Genomic DNA, 19,568 nt, shown 5'->3' on the forward strand with positions numbered 1-19,568 from the left:
AACAGAAAAGGCAAGTATGGAAATGTAAGTATACAATTCTAGACTCCTCTTACCACCCTACCAAAGACCCATTTAAACCTCTAAAATATCGTTAACACAAACTGTGTTAAACTTAGAGGTAAGGCTACTCTAACAATTAGCTTTAGGGACAAGGCTAATTTTGCAAACCAATTAGTATTATGCACAAGGCTAATTTTGCAAACATAAACGAAAGTTTGTGTTTACTAAGACTGCTAAAAATTGACCAATGTCGAACTCAAATTATAAATCATTACACATGTAGAAGTTTACATGGAATTAAATAATGCAACATGGTTCTTTAAAACAAACATGCAAAAATAATAATAATAATAAAAAACAGAAGAAATGCATACTGTTACAGAAATAGAAAACTCGTTCATCCAAGTTTGTAAAAAATGATCGTACTAGCTACACGAAACCAAATATTGAAAAGTTCAAGTCGGCTGTGCATTTTTATGACGTGGCCAAATTAAGAAAAAAAAAGACGTGTCTTGCAAACATAAACACTGGAATAAAAGTAATCATCGTCCCAATATGAGATCAGTATCACACATTACAGCTGTAAAAACATTAAATCATGGAAAATAAGTTTAGTATCACGTATTTACAGTTCTCGAAGTAGAAGCTGGGGGAAGGGGATGTTTTATGAACATTTTCTGGTCTGTGGGATAGCAAGAACGCGCCCCTCCCCGTACTGTGAACTTAGCAAATTGCTCTTTTTTTTTTTTTTCAATTCAAGTTATTACAACAGGATAAAAGTTCAAAAACGTGTCTGGGTACAACTGCAGTTTTTATCAAAAAACGTAAACAATAAACATAGGCATTGCAATGGTTGGTCATTTTCTTGCCTTGTCAAAGAATATTCATGCTCTCGCAGTGTAAAAAGTAATTACGCCTATTAATGACAAGAGCTAAGGGGTGGACGTCTGAAGAACTTGTTTATGACCTCTCACAAGAACGGTGAACAGCACGTTATTAGGTTAGCTTCCATTTCACCGAGCTCCGTTTAGAAAGTCTGAAGGCTAACGACCCTTCTGCGATGGTGAATTGTTCAAGAGAAAGTGGGAGTAAACCTTGAACTTCAGATTGAAAACGCGAAGAGAAATCTTGGCGCTGCCAGAACCGAAACACGACACGAATGCGATAGCTGCTTTCTTTGATGTTTACTAAACGTTACAGCCAGCGAATCCAAACAAAGGCCAGCGCTGCTGGGAGACTTCAAGATCAATCAATAGATCCACGTCCAGAAACTACAACGAAATGGCAAAATTTCACTTTATGAATCGCAGGAGAAATCGCTCAGCGGCCTTATCGTCTTTCTTTGGGTTTATCGCTGCGGAACAGATTTTCACTTGACTTCTACGGAATGCTAGTTCCTGTACTCTGGCGAGAGAATTGTGCAGTTATATATTATTGTGTATAAAAAAAGAAATTTGAAGCTGTAAATCGGCATTGTGTGATTGAACGATAGGAGAACCGGCTTATTCAATACATAACAAACAATGATTTTTTTTATCGCAGAGTATTTCCAAACAATGTCTCCATTATTTCATTTTCTCATTCTCCACAGTGGTCTCCTTTTAGTATTATTATTAAACAAACAAAAATCAATAAAACGCTTCTTAAATAGAATAATCCAATTTAATAATTACAATGACATCCCTAACGATTATTTTGAAATAAGGAATGGTCATAGTATCAATGATGCAAAAATTACATTCCTGCTTGGTTGTAAGAAAAAAAAGAGCAATTTGCTAAGTTCACAGTTGAGCGAAATATCATCTAGATAAAAATATTAAAAATTAATATCAAAGAGAGTACAGTGAAGTTATTGTTTTGCTATGTTTCATAATATTTCGTTTAGATTATGTGTCACGATATCTGGAAGACAACATTAAGTATAGAGCATCGTTTCTCAACCTATGGGGCGCGATCCACTGCTGGGTCCCGAGGGGGCGTTTGGTGGGTCGCGAAGTCGGGCTCGGAAATTTATTTAATGTGTCTTAAAAACATATCACATTTAAATTACTATGATATACTGATTTAACAATTTAAATTCAACCCGTGTTGGACGTAATCAAAACTTGAAATTTCTGTTATTCGCGCTCTACCATTGCACATTAGTCACGTTAGTTCGTGAGCAAATTTATTAGTAGGTGGAATGGTACGTTCTAGGCCTGCCCTTTGACCTACTTTTTATTTTACGACGTTTTACGCACTAAACTAACCTACAATGAAAGAAAAAATGGACAGAAAAAGCTCTGGCATCACTTTTTAAGCTATTTTTTATGCCAACTCGTTTTTTTGACCTACATTTGAAATGACTTACGACATTTTCCTATAAGGCTACCACCCCCCTCCTCAGTGTAATCTACTACGACCTGCTAATAGGCTTCTACTCTCAGCGTAATTTGTTTTTTACGATGTTTTACGGATTAAAACTAACCTGCAGAGTAGGTGGAACCGCCGATCCTAGAACTACCCTTTGACCTACTTTTCGCGCGCAGTGTTGCCAGCTCCTCACTCGAAAAAATCACCAAGGTTTTTGTTTTTGGGTCTAACCTAACCTAAAGCAAGGAGGTGGCAACCTTGCTTGAGGTATTTTCTCGCAGTGTTGCCAACTCCTCACTCGAAAAAATCACCAGGTTTTGTTTTTGGGTCTAAGCTAACCTAAAGCAAGGAGCTGGCAACCTTGCTTGAGGTTTGGTTTACAGTGCATAAAGCAAGGTTGCCAACCCACTGGTACTTTTGCCATAGCCTTTTACAAGAAAAAAAAAAGAGAAAGGGAAGAGTTAAACAACCGACAGCTTACCCACAGCCTTTTTTGCTCTAACCTAACCTAAAGCAAGAAGTTGGCAACCTTGCTTGTGCAATCAACCCGGTTGACCGCTCTCAAGTGGAGATCAGCGTTGCCAACTCCTCACTCGAAAAAAAAATCACCAAGGTTTTTTTGGTCTAACCTAACTTAAAGCAAAGAGCTGGCAATTTTGATTGTGCAATCAACCTGGTTGACCGCCCTCAAGTGGAGATCAGCGTTGCCAACTCCTCACTCGAAAAAAAAAACACCAAGATTTTTTTTGGTCTAACTTAACCTAAAGCAAGGAGCTGGCAATTTTGATTGTGCAATCAACCTGGTTGACCGCCCTCAAGTGGAGATCAGCGTTGCCAACTCCTCACTCGAAAAAAAAACACCAAGATTTTTTTTGGTTTAACCTAACCTAAAGCAAGGAGCTGGCAATTTTGCTTGAGGCTTGCCTTACAGCGCATAAAGCAATGTTGCCAACCTACATATACTAAACAAGGAGAGCCGGCACTGCCGTAAAAGAGAGAGAGATGGGTGGATGGCAACGCAGTATGTGTGTGCGTGTGTGCGTATAATATGTAGCATTATTAACTAGAGTGTGTTGGCAATTTACTTACAACTAAAAAAAAAATAGAGATGCCAACGTTGGTGTAAGATGAAGAGAGAGAGACCCATGGCTGGCAACAGTAATAAGCGAATGCGCCATATCGTAATTTTCCAACTCCGTATATCGTGACCTTTGTAAACCTCTCTCGGGGGAACGATGTGCCACACACACGCGCGCACACACCTGTATTGTGACGCAAGCAAACAAACAAAATAATAATTGTTGTTTTTTTAGGATACCTGGCCCCTATAACCTCGCGAGGGTGCGTGGTGCCCAACACAGTTCTAATGGCCGCGGCTAACAAAGTCATGCCTTTGTAGAGTTTCATGGTTTTTTTTTAACCCCCCCCATGACTCCCTACAGAGGACCTCCGTGTGTAATGTGTGTGTTTTATGATTGAACAGAAGAAAATTTTTTTGGTTAAGAATAGAATGTGTAAGAACTAAAAAAGTTTCCGTAGGGGGTGCAGCATCTGAAAGAAATAAAAAAATATCCTTAAAATAGTGTACATAATATGATAGAAAAATATAAAAAAAGTGTGAATGCAAAAATTAGTGTGAATGATTGTTTTTTTTAAAAAAATAATAGAAAAATATAAAAAAAAATGTGAATGCAAAAATTAGTCTGAATAATTGTTTTTTTTAAAAAAAAAATAAAAAAGTAGTGCAAGAAATAATACGCATTTTTTGATGTAGAAGTCTAATGGTGCGAGCAGATTTCTTCCTCGTCATGGCACCCCCATTCTCGGGTGTGGATGTTGCAGTCCAGTAGCCTCAATTTGGTGTCGTGGGGATCAAGCGCCACTTTATTAATCATGGATGTACGCAACTGGTCGATGGTGCTTGTGATCCGATGTTCGGTCATGCGTTTGATTTTTTTGTCGAACAAGCACGACTTGTAATCTTCTACGGTTAGTTTGTTTGTGCTCGAACGCCCCACCCCCTTTGCTTTTTTTATTTCGGTCTCATCCTGAACTTTGATGGCATACATTTTCGCTCGAAGACCCGCAAACTCTGTGATGATGCGACCGTTGACTTCATCCTTCATCTTCCCGATCGTCATTTTCTGGCTGTCGTCGAAGAGAGGGTGATCTTTCGGATAATTAGAGAAGTCGAAATGCTGGCTCATGTTTTTCAGATCTTCGTATAGATCATCGGTGTGGATGTTGTACACGAAGCTGTCCGTGTCGGTGTACACCACCTCGATCGCCTCTCCATAGCGTGGTTTCATGATGTCGTAGTGAAACTTGTACATGGCCAGCTTCGACAACTCGAGGATCGCGACTCCCGCGGCGATTGGTTTGTCGAATGTTATGTGGCGGAGAGCACGTTCGATCAATACCAACGTGTCGCTCAGTATCGTGAAGTTCTTGTACGTGGGCTGAGCGACGAGCTTGTTTATTTTTTTCGGGTCGGAGACCAAGTTGATATTTCTTCTTTTTCTCGCATCTTCCATGCTCTTGCCGTAGATACTGTTGTTCATCAATTTCTATAGGTCTTTGTCTGCGGAAGAAGAAGCTGATGCTCGACGTTGAGTGTTGCCGTCGATATAGGGTGCTAGCCACCTGGTCTGTCTAAACTTTAATCCCGAGTGTACGTGTTTCAAAACCAATCCATGCCGGAGGTAGAATTGTAGGAGACGATAATGCACCACGTAATTCTTTTTGCTCTTGAAGGTGAGCATCAGCTTCTTCTCCGGACCCGATTCCATCACAGGTGCCATCGCAAATCCATGGTGTTCTCGATGAAGCGATGCAGGATATTCCAAATCTACTTTCAGGAAACATCCATTTTCATGATCTTCGCCCCATTCCAAACAATCTTGAAGTTCCTGCTCGCTCATCCATTCGTATTCTCCGATGGGCAGAGTCTCGGACATGGCATAACCATACAGGTTGTTCATGTCCCAGTATGCCAAGAAGTTTGTCGGTTTCTCTGCATCGAAATCGGCAACATATGAATTGTTGGCTTTGACGTATCGAAGGGGGCACTGGACGATTCCACCGCGTTTTGCCTCTTCGACAAACAAAAGTTGATTGACGTCCTTGATGAGTTCTATCTTCACCTTCGTGGATTTTAACATTGCCTGCCAAGAATAACCCGGTGTGGTGTAGCTGAAAGCGGGGTCCAAACCATATGCTGCCATTCCTCTCGAGCGATGGAGATGAAAACGGTCGCTCAATAGCGTGACATCCAGTTTTAGATACACATCGTGATAGTCGGCCATGGTTTGACAAGAGAATGTAGACCACACGAGCTGAGCATGATGGTAGTCCTCTTCGCTGCAACGGGTGTTGCTAAGACGACTGTAGAATGCTTCTCTCGGTGGTAACGACGTTTCTGAGAATTTGGAAGCATCCGTCATGTATTCGTACGGGTAAACACCCTTGCGTCTCAACAGTGCTAAATGTTGGTCGCGGAAACATTCCCTGGTGGCGATCAAATCATCGTCGGTGAGTTGAGACGCGAGTGTCGCCAAACTCGAAGACAGAAAGTTGTAGGAGTCCAAGAAGCGAATTTCTACGTGATTGCCATTTCCAACGTCCACCTTCTTGCTGAATGAAATGAATTTCTCATTGGTGCGAGCTATGACGCTAATGGGTTGAGCGTCGCATCCCATCTCCTTTATGAAGATTTTGGCGTCGTAGCCCTCCAAATTGTGAATGAATACTGGAATAAAATTCGGTTTCTTGATTTGTAGATTACAGTTGTTACACAGGGGGGCTACATATTTTCCCGTGTGATGATTGTGGTGGCGAACTTTGACATTTTCGAGGGTGAAGTTACTTTCGCACACACCACACTGAGAGGCATGGTCGTATGCTTCCTTCTCTTCCTGGGTAAGAGACTCCATTGCTTTGTCTTCTCTTAGTAGAGGAGCGAATTGTATGGCCATCTGTTTCAAGGTTTGAACGAATTTTTGTGGAGCATCATTGCCGCGATGTAAAATAACATCGCCTGTGTTGTTGACCATCAATCCAAAAGCGCAGGCTTTGTGATGTAGAATTTCGGTAGTGCTCGATACGCTGGGATTCGGTTCGCATGTGGCGAGTGGAAGTTGGAAACTTTCAAAGTCGGCGCATATCACCACGGGATGCCAGAGTAATGCCTTGTAGTTGGAAAATGTCATGTCTCGAGAAGGCATTTTGATAGCTGCGGCCGGATGTTTACTACACATTTCATGATGATCTCTGAGTTCTTCATCAGCCTTCTTTTTTCCTCGACCGTAGAATATACTCAGGCATCTGTCGCATACTCGAATTTTATAGTGATTTGTGGTAATTTGACTTCTTGTTAATTTTGGAAGATTCTGAATTAGACAGTAATGATAATTATCATTATTTTCGATCAGAAGTAATCTGATGACGCGATTACTTTTAATGTTGCTATGTCTGAGAACGTAGATGGCGTTGTTTTTGTCTAATCCGAATATGTGTACTGCTATACTTTCGTTTTTATCTGACTTGTACTGTGCCTCAAATTTACTAATGTCTCGTAGATTTACAGGGTAATTAATGCCAGCCATAGGTTTTTCAAATTCTGAGAGATATTCTGGCTTGTTGTAGTGGTATAAACGATGCTTATGATTATTGGCTGGGTGATGATCGGCAATGATGCACCACAAAAAGCATCTGTTATCTTCATTTTGAATGTTGATTATGGCTTTCTTACTGGCTATTTCCGGAGGCAAATTGATGTAGCTGGATGCTCCCATCGGGTTGTATCGTGCCACCTTCAAAGTTAAAGTGTGAGGCGAACCGCAAAGTGTCCAACCCGATCCACGTTTTTGGAAAGTCTCGTGCTTGTTCAACAAAGCGTCAAACATCTGGTTGCAAATGGCATCCACCTCATCGACGTCGGCGACGTGGAGGCTTTTTACACCAGTGTAATGATGGAAAGTTTCTCGCTCTTTTTTCATGTTTTCGTAAATGACGGAAACGATGAGGTGGATTTTCAACGAGCATTGCAACAAAGCTTCGGTGATAGACGAAATTAACTTGCTTTTGACCGAATGAAAAAAGTTGTTTAGATCAGATGTTTCTTCAGATTGGAAAGTCTCCTCGGTTAAAATATTTTTAATATTTTCGCCGGCACTCTTCTGCTTTTTTCGTGGCGCTTGATCGTCAACATCGAGCTCTCTCTTACTTGATCCTTCGCCATGCACATTCTTCCGATGTCTTCTCAAGTGAGAAATGGATATATATGTCCCACATTGGTCGCATGCACGTTTCGCTTCCTTCTTCTCCATTTTTTTTGCTAAGAAAAAAAAAGATGAAGTTACTAAAAATTGCACATTTTTTTGTGGTGTTATTTATATTAGATACGACCTCAATTTTTTTTTAAATAACCAACATGAATCTTTTTGGTTTCCGAAAGCAAACAATGGAGACTGTACACCGCACGACGACAGATCATGAAGTCTTACCTTCCGTGTTACCTAAACTCAACGGTCTGTTGATCATTCACCTCAACAGCATTTGGACGAAACTGAATGACGATGTGGGCAAGATGTTTTATGTTTTTAATAACAATTTACATTTCTATGAAATTCCGATCGACGGGAAACTTCAAATCACCGTGAATCCGGAAAACGCAGGCGAAATCAAAATTTCTACCGGCAAGAACATTTTTCGAATCAAGCACGACAAGATGCTTTCTAACATTACGTACGATGTGTCTGCAGGAGATTACCTGTACGTGGAACTCCTCGGAGATTACGACAAACTTATTCCTCTCTTCGTAGAATTACGAATCGTCTATCCTATTATAAATAACCGTTAACCAAAAAATGCCTAACGACATTTTCGGCAACACCAAGCGTGTAGACCACGCAGAAGAGATTCTCATGTTGGACATTCGAGTTAAGAAGTTGAGGACCGATTTGATTGCTTTGCAGGAGACCTTAAACAAAAGTTTAGAGTCGGAAATCGCTACGCTCCAAACGCAATGTCTCGACCCCATTCTGAAAATCGATTCCGAACTAAAAACACTTATAAAAAATTATGTCGACGTACCTTCTTACGACAGCGTTCAAAATATACAGTTGAGCGTGGATTCGCTTCAAAATGATTTGGCCAAATTACAGCAATTTCAATCGAAAAATGAAGATTTGGAAAAATTGAAACTCGAAATCGAAGAACGAACTTCCGCAATAGAAAAGAATTTCTCTGAACTTCAAACCGTGGTGAACGATATAGATGCAGAACGCTTGCATGTCGTCGTTTCCAAATTACAAGAAGAATTCACCAGCACGTTGGAAGAAATTAAATCCAAGTTGCAGACTTTGGAAGATACCATGACGAACCTACCATCGTCGGACGAACTGCAGGTCATCGGTAAAAGCGTCGCGAACATAAAAATTCAATTGGAGGCCTATCAAGATTTCGAACACATTCAAACCACCATCGCCACGCTTCAGGCGTCCTTGGAATTGATCAACGAAGAAATTAAAAATATTCACGCTGAAGCGAGAGCGTTGACGAGCATTCAAGACACGTTGAGCACGGTTCAGCAGAAGATCGAATATTTAGAAAATTTAAACGTCGAATCCAATCTCGCTCATTTTCATCACGTACTCGACAACATACAGGGTGACTTGGAATCGTTACGGACAAGCGTACCTTCGAGCGAAGATTTGGAAAAATTGAAAACGGCGGTGACGGCACTATCCGAATCGAGCGACATCAAAAGTTCATTGAGCGATCTCGAGAGTAAAGTGGCCAATCTCCCCACCTCCAAAGAATTGCACGTTTTGAAAAGAAACATATCTCGAATGCTGAAACGACTGGAAACGGAAACGGCGAACGTGGAACAGATTCGAGACGAAATTAGTTCGCTGGTGTCGACGCTGCCCACTTCGCAGAGCGTAGCCGACCTTCACACGCAGCTTACAGAGATGCGAAGCATCGTGAACGATCTTACCGAGAAGAGCTCGAAATTGAATCAAGTCGAGAACCTTCAGAACATCGTCGTCAACATCAGAGATCAAGTCGGAGTGCTGGAATCCACGCAGGAATCGACGCTGGCCTCTTTCGGTGCCAAGTTGCAAGAACTCAATGAAAACTACAAGCAGTTGAACGTGGAAGTGAAAATCAAACCGTCGTTTTCTACCGTAACGGATACCATAGTCGAGCATTTGCTGCCCATCGAAAATAAACTCGGACAAGTTCACAGCAACCTCGTTAGCGTCGATACTAAATTCGCTAAACTGCATTTTCTGCAAGCCATCGAAATCAACAGCGTACCCAATCAACAGAGAATCTCCACGTTCGTCGAAGGTAACAAACTGTACATGTTGCATCCTTATCATCCGTACTACAAGTTTCTCCTCGATGGCACGATTCAGATAAACGAATTTTCGTACTGGTCTCACGGTAGAAAAGCTAGCGTTCCCACCATGACTTTGATATCGAATCGTGGTGTCCAGAAAGCAGGAAACATTCCTCTGGCACGTTGGAACGAAACGCGCAACATATATGAAATACACGAAGACGAAGATCTCACCGTTTTCGACGTGAGTGCCGGCGATAAGCTGATCATTCAAAACACGAGCGAAGTGCCACCCTCTTTGAATCCCATCACGCTTGTGCTTCTCTTGAAACGTAATCTCTAAAAAATGTCTAGGCAAGCCATCGTCGAAGAATTGCATAAACCTGCACGCCGTAACTACGAACGTTTGGCTGTGGTAACCAAGGGCATCGACGACCTCTGGCAAAGTGACCTCGTAGAGATGAGTAGCGGCAATTTGAAAAACGTGCATAAATTGAACAAGGGCAACAAGTACCTTCTCACCGTCATAGACACGTTTTCGAAATTCGCATGGGCTCTACCTTTGAAGGCGAAAACGGGGACGTGCGTCACGGAAGCATTCAAATTAATTTTTCGCGAAAGCGGTGGCAGACGACCACGGTTTCTGCAAACAGACAACGGTAAAGAATTTTACAACGCCGTATTCCAAAAGTTTATTCAAAAACACAAGATTCGACATTATTCGAGCTTCAGTCACATCAAAGCCAGCATCGTGGAAAGATTCAATCGAACCTTGAAAACACACATGTGGAAACGATTCACGCTTCGGGGAAATTACAAATGGGTCGACATCCTGCCGGAACTCGTCGACACCTATAATGAAACGGTACACAGAACGATAGGCATGAAGCCAGCCGACGTTACCAAGTCTGACGAGCAGCGTTTAATTTCTACCGTTTACTGTCCAAAGTACACACCCACGACAAAAAAAGCTAAATACAAAATTGGAGACCAGGTAAGGATCAGCAAATTCAAACGCACCTTCGAGAAGGGATTCACAAAAAATTGGAGCACGGAACTCTTTACGGTGGTTCGAGTTTTACCTGGAAACCGACACACGTATATAATAAAAGATAGTAGCGGCGAGATTTTGAAAGGAAGATTTTACGAAGAGGAACTCTCTAAAACGAAACACCCCGACACGTACCTCATCGAGAAAGTATTGCGTAGGAAAGGTGACAAACTGTTTGTCAAATGGCTGGGACTTCCGGAAAAAAGTTGGATCGACGCGGACGAAGTGATCTTGTGAGTACGTGGAACGTGGTGAAGCGTCTACCGGATCCGGAAAGTCAAACAAAGAAAAAGAACGGCAAGTTGCTTCCCGACAGCATCCGCTGTCTGATCGTAGGTCCTTCGGGGTGTGGGAAAACGACACTGCTCGTGGACAATTTTCTCCTCGCACCGAATTGGTTAAATTGGAAGAACAGGCACCTGTACGTGTTCTCAAAAAGTTTGGAGCAATCCAAATACCAGCAACTGATGAAACTGTACGATGGTCTGGACATTGCAACGTTCGCTTCGGAAATAAAACCACTCGACGATTGTCGTGAAAATTCAGTTGTTGTGTTCGACGACGCCATCCTGGAAAATCAAAATGAAATTCGCAACTTTTTCACGCAAGGTCGTCACAAAGGAATGGATTGTTTTTACCTAGCTCAAACGTTTTCCAAAATTCCAAAACAGTTAGTACGCGACAACGCTAATTTCATATGTTTGTTTCGTCAAGATCACACCAACCTCAAGCACGCGTACGATGACTACGTAGGCGGAGACATGAACTACAATCAATTTTCGGAACGCTGCTGCTCTACTTGCTGGAACGGTGACGATTTCGGATTCGCGACGATCGACATGACGAGAAAACCCAACGATGGAAAATACAGAAACAAAATCAACGACTTTCTAAACGTTGCAACGTTGTGAGAAACAACGTATATAAATAACGTCATGACGAAACGAAAAATCGAGGACGAAAATCTTAAGCTTCGCGATTACCTCGCGAAACGCTTCAAAGGTTGGAAATCCGAGAATCGCGGATTCTACGAAGAGAAGAAACGTCAGGATCAACCTGTGATCGATGCCATCAGCAGTCTAGGTAAAGAAATTAAAAGTGTCACGGAACAAAATAAAAATTTGATCAACGAACTCGTACCGCTCGCAGCTAAAATTTACGCCGTACCCACGCCCATTTCGAGCATTCCTTCGACGCCGTTCGAACTGAAGGATGCACCGGCACGACGTCGAGCCATAGGCAGCACGTCGTCGTCTTCGGATAAAATCGAGTTGGGGCCTTTGGCACGAGACTACCTGAGCACGGGGAAGTTCGACAAGGATGAAGTGTTCGGATTGTATCCCAGCATGGAAACCAGCGAAGGCGGCGGTGTGGTGTGGAAGATTGGGAAATCGAAGGTCACCTTCGAAGGCAACGACATTAAAGTCAATTTAGGCGACAAGGATAGTTGGAACAGGTATCCGGGTACGGTGGGACTGTGGGAACTCGTCGCCAAAAAGCAGCCGAAAGATTACACCGACGAAGATTACCAAAGTTACAAGGAAATTCTGATCATGACGGATGCCTTGTACCAGAACAACGACGCCTCGCAGAATAGGGTGAAATCGAGCAGCGGCGAGAAGTACAGGAATCTCATCAAACCGATTTGGAACCAGGTCAAAACGGGCAGCGGCGTCAAACGCTACAACACGCTACCCAAAGAATTCGTTTGGGTGGACGACGTTAGGAAACTCGTGGACCGATTGTTGGTGATAGCCGGCGAAGAGAATGCAGGCAACCGTAATTTCTACAACGAGAAGGTTGGCATCGTGGACATGATCAGCACGAAACTTTCCAACTTCATCGTGAACGACGACAAGGGCATAGGTTACCTCATCAAAATCATCAACACGCTGCCTCCGAAATTTTGGAACGTGGCCGAAGGAAAGGGACTCGTGAACGACATCATCAACAAGTTACCTTTCGAGATGCATCTACCTGGCTACCAGTACTGCGGACCGGGTACCAAACTCGAGAAAAGATTGGAGAGAGGAGACAAGGGTGTGAATCCGTTGGACGCCGCATGCAAAGATCACGACATCGCCTACAACACCACGCAGACGGATCTGGATGCACGTCACGAAGCAGACAGAAAGTTAGAGCACGCAGCTTTCGAAAGGTTCGTGAGTAGAGACGCATCGTTGGGTGAACGGGTCGCCGCACTGGGTACCACCATCGCCATGAACACGAAACAAAAATTGGGGTGGGGTATATAAATAACATACAGTAAAAAAAACAACATGGCTTGCATAACTGATTTGCCACCCGAGCTACTATCTAAAATATTCAAAAAGGTAGTTAACGGAGATGTTAATAAACTTGTAATCATGGCAAGAACGATGCCGGAATTTCGCATCCCTTGTGAAATGGTTCTCAAGGACCTTCTTCGGGAGATCAGCGGCCTGAGGTGCGGTGATCTCAACATTCTGCTTTCGGCTGCAGGGGAAAAATTAAACGATAGGTCGGACGAACTGTACGAGGCGATGCAGGGAAGAAGACAGTATACTGATGATTGGTACAAGTCTATGCAGGAGAAGGAAGATATCACTACGCACATCCTCGCGTTTTCCGAAGCACGAACTTTCTTCCTCTGTTAAAAAAATAATAATATATATACGTGCCAAAAAAACTTGATATATAAATAACACACATCGTAAAAAAAATAATCTTCGGTATATATAAATAACACACATCGTGAAAAAAAAAAGCAATTAAATTTCTCTCTAACACTCTGACAACTGAAAAAATGAGCGATCTCCAAGCATTAAAACAAATGCTAAATTTGTCAGTCGAGTATGTAAAAATTCAGGAATTGGAAGTCGACAAACCTTACACGATAACTTCCGGTTCAATCGTTTCTACCCAGTATGGTCCCAAGGTACGCCTGTTGCTCAACGCACAATACAGTCTATTTTTACCAGATCGATACGCTAACATGTTATCCGACGAGAAGCTATCTATTTTAATCGAGAACAAAACTCGAATCGTGTACAAGGGGACAAAGGAACTTCTTGGCAAGAAAACGAAGCACGTAATAGAATTTGTGTAACGACTGCGAGGCCTTGAAAATATATAAATAACATACCGTAAAAAACTACACAAGAAAAAATCTCAGAATATATATATAAATAACATACCGTGAAAATAACACATAGAGCATCAACATGAAGCCCAAGGGTGTCGTGTACCAGATACCATATTCGAATCTAAAAAATCTAGGTACCCTCGATGGGTTACTCACCAAGAAACAACGCGAGAAGAAACGTTCTTGCTTGTCGAAAGGACACGGAATGAAATTACTTCTCAGCACACCTCAATTGAGACGCTTGCAACGTTCGCGGAAACAGCAAAAGGTCGGAGGTTTCATATTCAGCATCCCGGCCATCCTGGCAGCATTGGGGGCCGTTGGAAGTTTGGCCGGCGGAAGTGCCGCCATCGCGAAAACCGTCATCGACTCAAAGAAGAACAAGGCCGAGTTGGAAGAACAGAAACGTCACAACCTGGCCATGGAGAAGAAGGGGAAGGGCGTAATGAGAAAGTTTAAAAAAAAGAAACAGAAGCACTCACCAACCGAGATATTGAATCTCTGATCGAACCGTTACAAATCAAACACTTCAGAGGAGTTTTCATGTCCGACTCGTTACCTTCAACCGTCAAAAGAAGAGAATGCGGAGTAGTCAACTTGGACGGTCAAGAAAATCCAGGCACGCATTGGATATGTTACCACAAAAATGATGATAAAGCATTCGTTTTCGATTCTTTCGGAGGTGTTCCACCTGCAAATTTAATTCATTATCTGAAAACGAGCAAAACCTCTATATACTACAACGACGAACGCATTCAAAATTTCGGAGACGTGAACTGCGGTCATCTCTGCCTCTCCGTGCTCCCGTTTCTCTCTAAAATAAATAACCCTACGATCGAGGATTTCCAGAAAGCATTGTGGAACCTCAAACAGCATCACTAGGATGGGCGTGTTCCATCTCACGAGCGAATCTTCAATCTTGAAACTCACGCTGCACGACGACATCGTCTATCCTAAATCCGTGGCTCTGCGTGCATTCTACAGCATGTACCTCATACCCAATGTTACGCAGCACAACAACAAAATTAGCGTCGGAAGCGAACACATCGTCGTCACGCCAGGACAATACAATCTTTCCACTTTGCAAGCTCAATTACCCAAAGGCACATACCTTTCTCAAAATTCGGTCACGCACAGAGTGGAAATCCTATCCGCTACGGAGACCGTGGACCTGGGCACCATGGGAGAACTTTTAGGTTTCGAGAACGACACCAAACTCGAAGCTGGCATCAAGCACGTGGCAACCAACATTCCTAAATTCTTGGCCATAGAGACTCTGAACGTACACTGCAACGTGGCGGAAGGTATGATCACGAAATCTTCGGACGGATTGTTAGGAAGTCACAAGCAGACGGGAATCATAGCCACTTTCAAACCAAGTTCCGAGTTCATGGAACCGATCATCTACACACCCTCTTCGCCGATCTATTTTCCAGTATGTCGCAACCGCATAGACGACATAGAGTTGGTGGTGACGAACGAGAAAGGAGACGTGGTGGATTTCGCAGGTGCCACTACGACGGCCATCGTGGAGATCAACGTATAATAAATAACCATACATGCAAAATGGAGCAAATCGAAAGTTACGAATTGCAATCTTTCCCTCCCAACCGTCGCACGTTCGCCAATCTGAACGAAGCGAACAGGGAGATCGAATACGACGTGGACGTAGGCGACGGGTTCGTTCATCCTCACAGAGCGGACCTCTATCTTCAATTCGACGTGGTGAAGAAAGAAAGCGGAGACGCGTTTCCCGCAGCAGCAAACTTGATACTCGTGGACAACTTCGTGCCTCACCTGTTCTCGCAGGTGGAGGTGAGGAAACACAACACCGTCATCGACAGAATAGATTATCCAGGCATCACGTCGACGGCAGTGGGAACGTTGAAATTATCCAAAACGGACGCAGCGTACTACCAGGCCGGGGGATTCGAAGCCGGGACCAAAATATCGACGAGAAGTCACACGGTGCTCTTTCCCATGCGTCTGCTGCCTGGTTTCTTCTCGGACTACAAGGAGATCATGTGGAAGGGAGGACTGAGGGTTACGTTTCGAAGAGCGGCCAACGACAACGACGCACTGATGCGATACGCTACTTTGGGTCCGGACGGCACCACGCCGATAGCCAACACTTTACCCGAAGCAGCGAAATGCGTCATCCAAAGCATGGAATTGAGAATGCCGGTGGTGGAATACGAAACAAACTACGCCCTCAAGTACAAAGCGGAGATCTTGAAAAGTCCGCAGGTGGCGATTCACTTTCACGGTTACCAGTGCGTGCAGAAGATGGCGTCGGGAAGTCACATGGAATTCGACGTGACGACGCAGTTCAACAACATACAGTTCGACATGCCAGATTTCGTCGTAGTGCTTTTTCAGACCGGGAGGGACAAGAATCAGGAAAAAGATTCCAGCAAGTTCGACGACTGCAAGATCAAGAACGTTTATCTGAAGAATGGACGCAACGAAGTGTTCCCGCGCGAGAATTACAACCTCGACGTGACCAAAAACGATTACCTCAAACTTTACGAAGCGTTCTCGGCTTACAAACGCGTGACCGAGGGAAACGTGGACATGTACTACACGCCCAGCGAGTTCAAAGCACGGAGACCCATGACCGTCATCAACACATCTAAGAGGAAGAAGGTTGTGGTCAACGATCGAACCAACATCAAGGTCGTCTGCGAGTTCCACGATGCCTTGCCCGAGGATACCCTATGCAGTGTCATCCTGATTGCAGAGAAGTCCTTCGCCTACGACGTGAAGAACGAGAGGGTCACAGAGCAGTTTTAACAAGTTTTTAACATCTTTTCTTGCAAAATAAGAAATTTTCTGCACTAGCACAATCAGTTGCAATGGCACAATACGAATTTCACTAGTTCAGATCAGTTACAAATGTCAATTTCATTAGCTATCAGCTACAATATCTTTTTTGCACTATAGCACGAGACAATCAGAATTTGCACAAAAAAATTTGTTGTTGTTTTTACACAAGAAAATTAACAATAAATTTTTTTTTATCGTTTCAGATGCTGTCGAAACATCAAAAACACATACACACACACTAGAAAAATAAGCATGCAACTTTATTTGTAACACACACACACATATTCTCCATCTTCATCAAGAAAATATTATAATAAACATAATTATTTTTATCTATATCTCACAATAAAACTCTATATCCAAAAATATCACAACATCAAATAACACTAGAGTCGTTAGTACACGTTGCATGCATTACGGAGGTCCTCTGTAGGGAGTCATGGGGGGGGGGTTAAAAAAAACCCATGAAACTCTACAAAGGCATGACTTTGTTAGCCGCGGCCATTAGAACTGTGTTGGGCACCACGCACCCTCGCGAGGTTATAGGGGCCAGGTATCCTAAAAAAACAACAATTATTATTTTGTTTGTTTGCTTGCGTCACAATACAGGTGTGTGCGCGCGTGTGTGTGGCACATCGTTCCCCCGAGAGAGGTTTACAAAGGTCACGATATACGGAGTTGGAAAATTACGATATGGCGCATTCGCTTATTACTGTTGCCAGCCATGGGTCTCTCTCTCTTCATCTTACACCAACGTTGGCATCTCTTTTTTTTTTTTAGTTGTAAGTAAATTGCCAACACACTCTAGTTAATAATGCTACATATTATACGCACACACGCACACACATACTGCGTTGCCATCCACCCATCTCTCTCTCTTTTACGGCAGTGCCGGCTCTCCTTGTTTAGTATATGTAGGTTGGCAACATTGCTTTATGCGCTGTAAGGCAAGCCTCAAGCAAAATTGCCAGCTCCTTGCTTTAGGTTAGGTTAAACCAAAAAAAATCTTGGTGTTTTTTTTTTCGAGTGAGGAGTTGGCAACGCTGATCTCCACTTGAGGGTGGTCAACCAGGTTGATTGCACAATCAAAATTGCCAGCTCCTTGCTTTAGGTTAAGTTAGACCAAAAAAAATCTTGGTGTTTTTTTTTTCGAGTGAGGAGTTGGCAACGCTGATCTCCACTTGAGGGCGGTCAACCAGGTTGATTGCACAATCAAAATTGCCAGCTCCTTGCTTTAAGTTAGGTTAGACCAAAAAAACCTTGGTGATTTTTTTTTCGAGTGAGGAGTTGGCAACGCTGATCTCCACTTGAGAGCGGTCAACCGGGTTGATTGTACAAGTAAGGTTGTTAACTTCTTGTTTTAGGTTAGGTTAGAGCAAAAAAGGCTGTGGGTAAGCTGTCGGTTGTTTAACTCTTCCCTTTCTTTTTTTTTTTTCTTGTAAAAGGCTATGGCAAAAGTACCAGTGGGTTGGCAACCTTGCTTTATGCACTGTAAACCAAACCTCAAGCAAGGTTGCCAGCTCCTTGCTTTAGGTTAGCTTAGACCCAAAAACAAAACCTGGTGATTTTTTCGAGTGAGGAGTTGGCAACACTGCGAGAAAATACCTCAAGCAAGGTTGCCACCTCCTTGCTTTAGGTTAGGTTAGACCCAAAAACAAAAACCTTGGTGATTTTTTCGAGTGAGGAGCTGGCAACACTGCGCGCGAAAAGTAGGTCAAAGGGTAGTTCTAGGATCGGCGGTTCCACCTACTCTGCAGGTTAGTTTTAATCCGTAAAACATCGTAAAAAACAAATTACGCTGAGAGTAGAAGCCTATTAGCAGGTCGTAGTAGATTACACTGAGGAGGGGGGGGGGTAGCCTTATAGGAAAATGTCGTAAGTCATTTCAAATGTAGGTCAAAAAAACGAGTTGGCATAAAAAATAGCTTAAAAAGTGATGCCAGAGCTTTTTCTGTCCATTTTTTCTTTTAGTTAGTTAGTGCGTAAAACGTCGTAAAATAAAAAGTAGGTCAAAGGGCAGGCCTAGAACGTACCATTCCACCTACTTTTATTGTTTTTGTTTTCAAATTTAGCATGTGTGTTTAGTTAGACTAGAGTAAATTAGTCTTTCAAATTACATATTTACTTTTCTAGAATGATGTGTGTGTAATTTGTTTAAGTAAGCGTAAAAGAGAGCTTCTTAAAGTATGTTAGCAAAAATATGATTATAAACTGGGTGCACACCCCTACAAGTAATTCTGCCGGCGCCCATGCTTATGGGGTCCCATGAAGTGTAATATCCTTCAAGGTGGGTCCCGGACTGAAAAAGGTTGAGTACCGCTGACCTAGAGCAAAGAATTTAAGCAGGAATCTAATAGTTTTACACTATTTTCTACGAATATTAAGCTTCGATAGCATCGTACCTATCCTCAAGCCATTGCTTTTCTATATTTGTGTTGAGAAAATTACTAATAAGAATGGTATCAATACGAGGTAAGACGAGGCTGCAAATTCTCGTCTAGTGAATGAGAAGGTTTATTAGTCAGTCTCGTCTCGGTGCACCGTCTCCTTCTCGGTTTCATCTCGATTTATAAACACACGTTCTCGTTCTTGACTCGGTCTCGTCTCAAGTATATATAGCAAAAGCAATCCTTACACCGTGCCACCACACAAACTTTCACAACGTATAAAGGTCGTAAAGGCAAACAAGTCTTCTATATATATTTTTTTTCTATTTGATGCCTTATTTCCACATTACGACCCCCTCGAAAAAAACGACTGTTGTCGTGAATATATGCAACCGTCTTTCAAAGCGGATTAACTTTGCAATTATGATAAAAAATTAAGTCGTGTTTCATCTCGATGGCTCGTTCTCGGTCGTCTCGTTC

The sequence above is a fragment of the Lepisma saccharinum genome, chromosome 1, assembly GCF_977018435.1.
Source record: "Lepisma saccharinum chromosome 1, izLepSacc3.1, whole genome shotgun sequence".
NCBI classification, from domain to species: Eukaryota; Metazoa; Arthropoda; class Insecta; order Zygentoma; family Lepismatidae; genus Lepisma; species Lepisma saccharinum.